We start from the raw sequence: 10,509 nt of genomic DNA, 5'->3' as shown, positions 1-10,509 counted from the left end.
CACATACATGCACACACACACACTTGAAAAAAAATTAATTGGCCGGGCATGGGGAACAGTCTTTTAGTCCCAGCACTTGGAAGGCAAAGGCAGGCAGATCTCTGTAAGTTCAAGAATATCCTGGTCTCCATAGTGAGTTCCAAACCAGCCAGAGCTACACAGCAGAGGCACTGTCTCAAAAAATAATTAAATAAAATTTAAAACATTCATATAAAGAGTCGGGGTGGTGGTGGCACACACCTTTAATCCCAGCACTCAGGAGGCAGAGGCAGGTGGATCTATGTGAGTTCGAGGCCAACTTGGTGTTTGGTTCACAGTTCCCAAAGCTCTGGCCTGTGGATCTCAGCTCTGCTGTTTGGGGCCTGCCCAACCCAGGACATCATGGCAGGAATGGATGCCATCCCCCTCACCTCATGGCAGCCAGGAAGTAAAATCGAGAAGAAGGAGGGGATCCCAGTGGCCCAACTTCTGTAGTTTGATTTTTTAACTCTTCATTCTCTGGGGGCCTGCAACCCAGTTCCCACATGAATATATGGAGACTTAGTTTTTCTTATGAATGCTCAGCCTTCGCGTGGCTTGTTTCTAGCCAGCTTTTTAAAAATATTTATTTATTATGTATATATTATTCTGTCTGTGTGTGTGTCTGCAGGCCAGAAGAGGGCACCAGACCTCATTACAGATGTTTGTGAGCCACCATGTGGTTGCTGGGAATTGAACTCAGGACCTTTGGAAGAGCAGGCAATGCTCTTAACCACTGAGCCATCTCTCCAGCCTCCGCTTTTTTTTTTTTTAATTATCCCATCTATCTTTTGCCACTAGGCTTTTATCTTTCTCTATTCTACATACCTTTCTTTATTACTCTGAGCCTGGCTGTGTAGCTGAGTGGCTGGCCCCTACCGTCCTCCTCTCCTTCTCTTCTTACTCCTCCCGCCTCTCCTCCTACTTATTCTCTCTGCCCAGCTGTCCCCCTCTCCACCATTTTCTCTCCTGCCTGCCTATTGGCCATTCAGTTCTTTATTAGACCATCAGGTGTTTTTCACAAAGTAACACAGCTTCATAGAGTTAAACAAATGCAACATAAACGAATGCAACAACCTTTGCATCTTTAAACAAATATTTCACAGCATAAACAAATGTAACACATCTTAAAATAATATTCCGCAAAAAACTTCCTTCTGCCAGGTCTTATTTAGGAGTCCTAGTTACTTGTAGTATCAGCACAAACTGCAGTCAAGTCTTTAATGCTCGGGGCCTTTGGGAACCATTCAAGATTTAAAATGTAACATGCCTGGTCCTGTATGCTGTCCCAATGCCCAAGCCAAGCAGAGCTGTGCTGTTGCTAAAACTCCTCCCTCCTGAGGGCCCAATGACAAACTCAGGTGTGATTCCAGAGAAGCCCACCAGGGGGAACCAATAAGTTAATTAGGCTCACTCTATAGAGTAATGGGCTCTATGGAGGGCTAAGGGCAGCAACACCCGTGTTCTTAAAGCAGTCCCAAGAGCTGGGCAGTGGTGGCACATGTCTTTAATATCAGTACTTGGGAGGCAGAGGCACGCAGATCTCTGTTTGAGACCAGCCTGGTCGAAAGAACGTGTTTCAGGACAGACAGGGCTACACAGAGAAACCCTGTCTTGGGGGGGGGGGGGGGAGAATCAGCCCACTGGAAGGTCTGCACCCCACAGAAATCACAGCTTCCCCACAGCTGTGTAGATGGATACAGCCCGCTTTCCTCATCTTTCCCCACCTATACCCTCTCTGGTCCTGTGCCCCATGACCACACGTCGTCAGGGCAGAATTGAATGCAACTATTTGGGGTGGTGGTGGATACTCAGGTGAGGCAAGTGAGGGTCCCGTGACCCCCCCACCCCCTTCTTCTATGAAGGAAGGTAAACAGTCAACAGGCCGAGGTGTGATGAAGTTTTGCAAGCAGGCTCAGCAGAACTCTTGAAGACGGTGGCCGTTTCGATGAGAAAATCCTCTACAACAGGTGCACACCTACAATCCCAGCACTTGGGAGAAGGGAGGAGAACCAGAAGTTCACAGTTATCTTTGATTACAAATTAAGTTTGAGGTCAGCCTGGACTACAGACCCTGTTTGTTTGTTTTTGAGATGGTGTTGGGGCTGACCTGGAACTCACAGAAATCTGCCTGCCTCTGCCTCCCGAGTGCTGGGGTTAAAGGTGTGCGTGACTACCTCTGGTCTTCAGAATGCTATTTGTATTCATACCACAACAGCGAGTCTCTGAAGAACGGCCCAGGAAGCCCAGAAAACTTGTCGACTCAGGTGCTTGAGAAATGCTGGGAGCTGGCACGTTGTGAGTCAGAGGCAAACAGATGGAACAGTTTAGGGACCGGGCTCAAAGCTTACTAAATCTGAAGCTGCCCGCGAAATAGAGAGGTCGTGTGCCCCACGTGAAGTCTGGGATGGCAAATCGCAATGGTGGGCTGACTGAAGGTAGATCCTGCACTTAGACCAACATTGGTGATTGATTGCATTAGCCAGTCAGTTTTCGCAGACTTTCTCTACATGGACTCTAGTAGCTAACAAATGTGCTTTGTGGGAGCTGGAGAGATGGGCTAGAATTTAAACGCCTGTGCTGCTCCTCTGGACTCGGGATCTGGGTTCTCAGCACCTATATCAGGTAGCTCACAACCTCCCGTGACTCATAGAGCACCCAGACCCCTCTGTCACAGGATTCTTCCCAACGTGAGTCTTTAAAAAATTGTCTTTACAGTTATCCTCTGCATCTCTCTCCCTCCTCCTCCTCCTGGAAACTTAAGTTCACACATCAAATCAATGACTTACGACATCCAGCTAGAAGTCAATTAGGGAGGTTTGTTGCATTATGGGCGCTTGTTGGTTCTGACTGCTTAGCCCCGAAATAATCACATAAAAACTGTATTATGTAAATCACTGCTTGGCCCATTAGCTCGAACTTCTTATCGGCTAACTCTTACATATTAATTTAACCCACTTCTATTAATCTGTGTATCGCATGTGGCTGTGGCTTTCCGGTGTCTGTTTCCGGCAGCGCCATCCCTTTTCCCTGACTCCACCTTCCTTCTACCTTGCTATAGACCAAGTCAGTTTCTTTATTCATTAACCAATAAAAGCAACACAGACAAAAGGACCTCCCACACCAGAGGTTGAGGCAGCCAGCTGGAGTTCCTGACTGAGCTTTTTCTCCATGGATGGGCTTCCAGCTTTCTCTTTCCTCCACGGGCATTTTTACACCATGGAATAAACAAGAGTAACCTCTACGGAAAATGGTTTACCCTCTAGCTGTTCTCAAGGACACAACATCTTTTAACATCATTATCTATTTTCCTTTCTCATGTTCCAGAATTGGGGACTCAGGACAGAAAAGTATATCTATTTGTTTTTTTGTTCTGTTTTGTTTTATTTTGAGACCGAATTTTATTGTATAGCCTAGGCTGTCTTGGAACTCTCTCTGTAGACCAGGCTAACCTTGAACTCAGAGACCCACCTGCCTCTGCCTTCTGAGTGTGAAGGTTAGAGAACTTGTGGGAGTTGGTTCTCTCTTTTCACCATGTGGGTCCCAGGGATCCAAGCCAGATTGTCAGGATTGGCAGCAGGGGTCTTCATCAGCCACATCATCTCACCAGTCACGGGATAGAGAGTTTGGGAAAATACTTTAAAGAAACATTCTGAGTCTGGGACAAAAGAGATTCTTTTGCTCCCAGAATGGACTTTCAACAAACTGAAATAGCACGTGGTGATTTTCAATATATTGCATAGGTATTCTGCGTAAGTCCACTCCAGTGGCAGAAGAATGGGACTTCACTGATTAGCCTGGGCCCATCCCTGGACCAGGAGTGGCACGAGTCCCACCTGGCTACTTGTCATGGAGTTGTGTTTGGGGGATAGCAGCCAACATGATCTATGACATGTTAAAATGTTGTGGGTGATCCAAAACCCCTAAAGAAGGCAGTAAATGTCAGTAGCGTGTGGGTGACATGCCACATTATCTGTTTAAAATGAGAGGGGAGGAGAGCTAGAGAGATGACTCGGCAGTTCAGAGTACTTACTGCTCTTGCAGAGGATCTGAGTTGAGTTCTCAGCATCTCAGACAGTTCTCGTCTGTCTTAACTATAACTCGAGAGGATATAAAGCCTCTGGCCTCCATGGCTATCTATACCTACCTACACCACACACACACACTTCAGAATAAAACACATCCTTAAAAAATGAAATAAGACATATGCTAGGGACTAAGGCTAGCTTGGTTGCTAAGGGCTTGTCTGGCATGCGTGAAGCTCTGGTATGATCCCTATCCACCACATAAACCAGGCATGGTGGCACACACCCATAATCCTAGCACTAGAGAGCTGGAGGCAGGAAGGTCAGAAATTTCAGATTATCTTCTGCTATGTAGAACGTTTGAAGCCAGCCTGGGATACATGAGACCTATCTCAAAACAGAAACAAAATAAAATGAGGCTTGCTGCTGTGTGTATCCCTCAAAGCTCCCAAAACAAGAAAGAAGTACCAAAGTACCGTGTACCAAAGATGCTTTATTGCATCACTGCTTTTCACAATGAACAGTCAAAAACAAATAATATTAACAAATAAAAGTACCAGTTGAGAGGACCAGACATCAGATAGACACAGGACACAATTAAAAACATCTAAAAAGACTACTGCGTGTATTTGTCATGTGTGTGTGCGTGTGTATGTATGCGCACGGGTGTTGGTGGGCACTGCTAAGCCTCCATCGTGGAGCAGGCTGAGGCCCAGTGAAGTACCCGTAGAAATTGCATCATAGAGTGGATACCTGGGCCATTTGACACAGCTCCAGACTTCACACGGACTCCTGTTTTTATGGCTTTCCCAGGATCTATGTCTTGGGGAGGGCAGCCCCTGAGAAGTGCCCATTTGCTGTCTGAGGAGGGACACCAAGGGACTAGGTGCCACCGGCTCCCTTCTTCCTCACTTGCCCTTCCAGCATGGCTTCCTTGGCTTCCCTCTTCTACCTAACGCTCATGGTTTTCCTCCATGCTTCTCCTACCAACTAACATCTGAAAGACTTGAATGTCCCCATGGAGGACAGAGCTAATCCAAACCTCCTCATTCTCTTCGGAAGGTTCCTGGATGCCGGCAGTCCTCCTGAGAAAGCTGGGAGATGTTTCTGTCTCGTGCCTGTGTTCTTGGAGTGAGGCCCTACCACAAGCCACTGACTGTTCACGGGTGGCCAGAGTCCGGAGCTCAGAAGCAGCACTGCCCAGGGACGGGTTATGAGGGTGCTCCCTCTAGATGGGAAATGCTCTTGGTCCACCAGGAAAGAAAAGCCCTATACCAATCACCATCTTAGCATTTTGTACTAACTGGAGAAAATCAACACTTAACAAGACTCATAGTGTCTATGTGCATTTAATTTTATAGGTGTCTTCAGGGAGCTGCATTCTTCATACAGGTCCACACTCAGAGGGGTTGACAGATGGGGTAGACAGAACCCTGGAGGTCAGGTTTTTGTCTCTGCCCACTTCTCTTGTCCTCTAAACACTCAAAATCACAGCTTGTGTGGGCTGGGCTAGGGAGGGCTCCAAATTCTTCTCATTCTATACAGGAGGAGAGAGAAGAAGAGAGCTGAGGCTTAGAAAAGATTTCCAAACTGCAACAAGAGAACACTGAGATTTGGCTATTAACACCCTTGTCTTCTCTGGCTTTCTCCCTTATGCCTTTGGGGTGTTTCTGTTTGTTTTGACGCAGGATCTATTTAGTCTAGCCTGAGGTGGTGGTTTGAATGAGGATGGCCCCCACAGACTCACACATGTGAATACTTGGCCCCTGGGGGGTGGAACTGTTTGGGAAGGATTAGGAGGTGTGGCCCTGGCGGAGGAGCAGTGTCATTAGAGGCAGGCTTTGAGGTTTCAAAAGCCCATTCCCATTCCCAGTCAGCTCTCTCTGTCTCCTAAGGATATGAGCTCTCCTGCTCCTCCAGTGTCATGCCTGCCTGCCTGCCAACACACTCTCCACCACAATGGCCATGAACTCACCCTCAGAAACTGCAAGCCTCTAGTAATCTCTTCTATAGCTGGTCTTGGTCATGGTGTCTTATCAAGGCAATGGAAGTAACTAAGTCACCTGGCTTCAGACACGTGGTCCTCATGCTTCAGCCTCCCAAATGCTGGGATACAGGTATGTGCACTGCTCCCAGCACGCTGGGTTTTGCTGCTGTTGGTATTTTCCATCACATTTGTTTTGTTTTTATGTCCCAGGGTCTTGATATGTAGCCCCACTTGGGCTAGCCTGGAGCTCACATGTAGTCCAGGCTAGCCTGAATTTTACAGAGATCTGCCTGCCTCTGCTTCCTGAGTGCTGGGATTAAAGGCATGTGCCACCACTTCCCAGCAGATTTGATTTTATGTGCATGAGTGTTTTGCTTGCATTTATGTATGTATACCATGTGCTTGCCTGGAACTAGCAGAAATTGAAGAGGTCATTGGATTCCCTGGAACTAGAGTTGTGTGTGGGGGGGGGTGCTGGGAACCGAGCCCAGGTCCTCTCCAAGAGCCGCCTCTCCAGCTCTGCTTCAGCTTCCCCCGCCTGAGCATTACACGCTGCAAAGTCAGAGGCGTAACTCACCTAGTAGTCGGGGCGAGGCATGCTTCGCTGGTTTGCATAAGGATTTTGGGTCTTGACTTTGGGGAAGATGCTGTTGCCAGCTCCGAAGTTGCTGAAGTCAGAGTTGTTGCTAAAGCCGGAGTTGCTGAAGCGGGAGTTGCTGAAGCCGGAATTGCTGAAGCCAGTTTGCTGCATTCGTACGTTCTGAAAGTCTTCATCAATCAACTTCCGCTCCTCTGCATTCTTCTTTTTGTTTTTTGAACTATAATCAGTAAAATGAATTAGGATTTAAGGATGGCAACAAAGTTTCTTGAAGCAACCCCCCCCCCCATACAGTCCTGGAACTCATTATGTAGACCAGGCTGACCTTGAATTCACAGAGATCTGCCTGCCTGTACCTCCCAAATGTTGGGATGAAAGGGTGTGCCACCATGCCCAGGCCGACGTTGGCATTAGGTGTGCTTTTCAGTTGGTTATGAAGGTAATAGAAGTGAAAGAGAAACCACGACTTATGTCTGACACCAACAGAATAAATGCCTAAAGAAACATCCAGTGAGTGAGATGTGCTCAGCATACCATGGTCTTAGAAGAGGAAAATGGAGCCTGAGAAGATGGCTCTGCTTTCAAAGCACTTGGCATAGAAGTGTGGGGACCTGAGTTGGAATCCCTAGAGTCCATACAGATGTCAGGTGGGCATGCATGGAGGCCCGCCTGTCTCTCTAGCACTTGGAAGGAGGGACTCGGGATAGAGATCTCTGGAATAAGTTAGCTAACCAGAGTAACCATTTCTGTGAGCCCTAGTGCAACTGAGAGATCCTGCTTCAGTTAGCAGAGGAGCCCACAACAGAGGGAATCTCCTGCCTCAGTTAGCGGAGGACCCCATGCAGAGGAAGCTTCCTGCCTCAGCTAGTGGAGGAGCCCACAGCAGAGGAAACCCCCTGCCTCAGCTGGTGGAGGAGCCCACGGCAGAGGAAGCCTCCTGACAGCAACCCTGGGTCTACACGTTCACCAGTATGCATAGTACCTACACTAGTACATATGTGTTTACACAAATAGAACAAACTGCACACATGTGTACAATGAGAAGAAAAGGAAAGAAGGCTTGGCAGAATGATAGGACTGGTTGGGGCACTTCGGGGGGCTTCTAGTGTGGGAATTCTAAGCCAAGTGTAAGTGTTTGTGCTCACAGGGCCATCATCCTACCTCACCCAGATTATACACCTGCTTGTCTTCCTGTCCACGGGCCATAGTCCCACTCCCCAGATCAAGAGAGTAGGGACAGCTTTATCTATGACCTAGGCCACCTGTGCTTCAGTCACATTGGGGATGGCATTCACCGGGTGCCTCAGATAGCTAGCTCAGTTTGCCCTGGGAACCCTGCTTTTGAAAGTCTCTCTAGCAAAAACTCCTCTTCCCTAGGATCTGATCACAGGGGGGAAAGATTTTATGATTCCAAGAACCCTGACACTGTGGATGAGCCAAGAGCTTAGCTCTGCAGCAGGATGGAGAAGTCTTGATAAGCAAACCAACAAACAAAAAACTGTCACAAAGCCACCCAATTCTATAGTAACTTTGGTTCCTAAGGGCCAGGACAGTCAGTCAACTACCTTAAGAGGACATAGGCTTACTCCAAAACCAAGAATGTTCTGCCTCTCTTCCTAGAAGTGAGAAAGCTAGATATTGTGGGGATGGCCCTGTGGCTTATTCTAGTTTTGCTCTGGGAAAGGTTAACATCAAAGTGGAAGAAAAACGGCAACAATAGAATAAGAACCGAATATCTCAGGTAGCAGTGGCGCACACCTTTAATCCCAGCACTTGGGAGGCAGAGGCAGGCAGATCTCTGTGAGTTGGAGGCCAGCTTGGTCTATAGAGCAAGTTCTAGGACAGCCAGGGCTATACAGAGAAACCTTGTCTCAAAAAACAAAAACAAACAAAACAAAAAGAACTGGGTATCTGTCCATCCTCTACAGTTATAGCAGGAAAAGGCCAGAATGTGTTACCAGAATATAAGATCTGAGCTAAATGTTAGGGGAGAAAGCAGCTGCCTCACAATGTGGAGCCCACTGGGCACATGTCAATGGGAAGAGGGTGGCAGCATCCTTTTCCTGGCTACTGGAAGAGAGGCAGCATTGCTAGAAATTGCTGAATGGCTAAAGAGACCTCACTTCCCTTCCCTTATGAGACCAAAGGCACCAAGCTGAGATGACCTGACCACTTTAAAACCCGGGGTTTCTGCAGAGGTTGCCTTGGGACCCTGCTGAGGGTCATTCAGCAGAGTCCTAGGCAGGTGCATGCTTTGGGGGGAAGTTATATTTGACAACATCAATGGAATTAAATATGTCTTTGTTTCGAGGCTGTCCCCATAGAGCCCAGGCTGGCCTGAAACTCCTTATGTAGTCTCCTGTCTCTACCAGCTGAGCTGGGATGACAGGGAGCCACCACCACATCTGGTTTGTGCTATGAGAAGTCAAATTCAGGACTTCATGCAGCCTATGCAAACACTCTACCAACTGAGCCCCAGACCCGTTCCTCAATTTTGTTTTAGGATCTCATGTAGTCAAGGCTGGCCTCAAACCTGCTTGCTATGTAGTTGAGGATGGCCCTAAACTCTTAATCCTCCTGACTCCACTTTCCAAGGATTGAGTACAGGCGTGAATAGCAATGCATAACAAGTTAAATGGTGCTAAGGGAAAGTGGCCTCGAACTCACAGAGATCCGCCTGCCTCTGTCTCCTGAGTGCTCAGATTAAAGGGGTGCGCCACCACACCTGGCCCTCGTGAACAGTGATTAACGCCACAGAAAACTGATTGCTGGGTCTGATTAGTGTGAAGCAAAAATAAATCTGAACAAAAAATTTAAAACATAAAGGATATAGAAATATATATACATATATATACATATATAATCACTTAAGAAGATAAAATTGAGGAAGGGCTACAGTGATGTTCAACGGATAAGAACACATACTGTTCTTGGAGAGGACCCGAGTTCAGGTCCCAACACCAGGTTGGGTAGCTCTAGGGGATATGATACTCTGTCCTGGATTCCTCGAGTGCTTGTATTGACACGCACTTATACAAGCATACATAAATAAACGTGTACATAAAATACTTACACATACTTACATAAAAATAACATAAATCTTTAAAAAAAGAAAATAATTTAAATAAGAAAAAAACATTCAATTGTGGGAGAGAGGCCCGCCTTGTTTGTTTGCTCTTCCCACCCATGAATATGTTTTGGAAAGCAGCTTATCTAGCAGCATATACACACCTACACACACACACACACACACACACACACACGCACACGTACCTCACTGAGACGATAAATGCAATCAGCAGGATGAGAATGAGGGCTCCGGCTATGGTGCCCACAATGGTGAGGATCAGCTGAAATGCTGAAAGGGAACAGACAAAAACGATGTCCTCGTTAGCTTTAACTGTCAACTTGGCACAACCTACGCTGGGAAGAGAGTCTTAATGAGGCATTATCTAAACAGGGTTAGCCTATGTGGTATGCCTGGGGCAGAGGGGTCTTGACTGATACAGGAAGACCCAGTCCACTGTGGGAAGCATCATTCCCTAGGCGGGCCGTCCTGAACAGTAGGAGAGAATGAAGCTAGCTGGGAGCAAGAAAGCACCAAACAAGGATCCACGTGCTCATTCTCCTTTTGCTCTTGGCTGTAGACTGCAATGCTTTGAGTTCCTGCCTTGGTTCCCCAAAACAGTAGACTGTAACCTGGAATTACACAGGTAATTCCAGACACAGCTTTTCTCTCTTATAATGTTTTTGGTCAGGGTGTTTGTCTCAGCAACAGAAATGAAACTGGAACAGATGGCCTCCAACAATCTAGTCCTGCTGTCTACTGCATAGGGACTCATGTTTCTAGGGTCTCAGTGTGAGCTCCATCAGGTTCCTGT

The 10,509-nt window shown here is 47.2% G+C and overlaps 1 long non-coding RNA gene across 1 annotated transcript; it reads right to left on the bottom strand.

The window, feature by feature from the left end:
• Positions 1–4,516: 4,516 nt before the first annotated feature.
• LOC121461918 lies at positions 4,517–10,065 on the bottom strand. The gene is made up of 3 exons (XR_005976236.1): positions 9,902–10,065; positions 6,608–6,848; positions 4,517–5,580 (listed from the first exon to the last, which is right to left on the bottom strand). It is a non-coding gene; the product is annotated as an uncharacterized LOC121461918 (long non-coding RNA).
• Positions 10,066–10,509: the final 444 nt, after the last annotated feature.

This window comes from Microtus oregoni, unplaced genomic scaffold, assembly GCF_018167655.1.
Source record: "Microtus oregoni isolate MIOR12 unplaced genomic scaffold, Mior012 000023F_ref0000262, whole genome shotgun sequence".
Lineage (NCBI taxonomy): Eukaryota > Metazoa > Chordata > Mammalia > Rodentia > Cricetidae > Microtus > Microtus oregoni.
Note: the sequence above shows the minus strand (reverse complement) of the source record. Positions and strands in the feature narration are given on the sequence as shown.